A 1,045-nucleotide genomic window follows, 5' to 3' on the forward strand; every position below is an offset into this window, starting at 1 on the left:
GTGCCACCCAGAGAAAGGTTAACGATGCACATTGTACGGCCTCATTGGTGCTCAAGATTGAAGACTGTAAGGTGTGACTGTTCCCTGATGATAAATCTCCCCAAATGGTGCAGCAAGCAGTCTTTTGATTCTGGGACCAAGAAGAACACTACTGGGATTAAAATTGCTACATCAAGAAGAAATGAAGATGATAAACGGGTATTCATTGGACAAATATATTATACTAGAACTGACATGTGATTACATTTTCACGCAATTTGTGTCCGTAGATGCTGAGAAATCAGTACCCAGAACAACCACCTCTGGCCGTAATAACGGCCTTGATACTCCTGGGCATTGAGTCAAACAGAGCTTGTATGGCGTTTACAGGTACAGCTGCCGATGCAGCTTCAACACGATACCGCAGATCATCAAGAGTAGTGACTGGCGTATTGTGACGAGCCAGTTACTCGACCACCATTGACCAGACGTTTTCATTTGGTGAGAGATCTGGAGAATGTGCTGGCCAGGGCAGCAGTCGAACATTTTCTGTATCCAGAAAGGCCCGTACAGCACCTGCAACATGCGGACTTGCATTATCCTGCTGAAAAGTAGGGTATCGCAGGGATCGAAGGAAGGGTAGAGGCACGGGTCGTAACACATCTGAAATGTAACGTCCACTGTTCAAAGTACCGTCAATGCGAACAAGAGGTGACCGAGACGTGTAACCAATGGCACCCCATACCATCACGCCGGGTGATACGCCAGTATAACGATGACGAATATACGCTTCCAATGTGCGTCCACCGCGACGTCGCCAAACACGGATGCGACCATCATGATGCTGCAAACAGAACCTGGATTCATCCGAAAAAATGACGTTTTACCATTCGTGCACCCAGGCTCGTCGTTGAGTACATTGATAGTCCATGCTGCTGCAAACGTCGTCGAACTGTTCGTGCAGATGGTTGTTGTCTTGCAAACGTCCCCATCTGTTGACTCAGGGATCGAGACGTGGCTGCACGATCCGTTACAGCCATGGTGATAATATGCCAGCCATTACACC

The sequence above is a fragment of the Schistocerca nitens genome, chromosome 6 (genome assembly GCF_023898315.1).
Source record: "Schistocerca nitens isolate TAMUIC-IGC-003100 chromosome 6, iqSchNite1.1, whole genome shotgun sequence".
NCBI lineage: Eukaryota > Metazoa > Arthropoda > Insecta > Orthoptera > Acrididae > Schistocerca > Schistocerca nitens.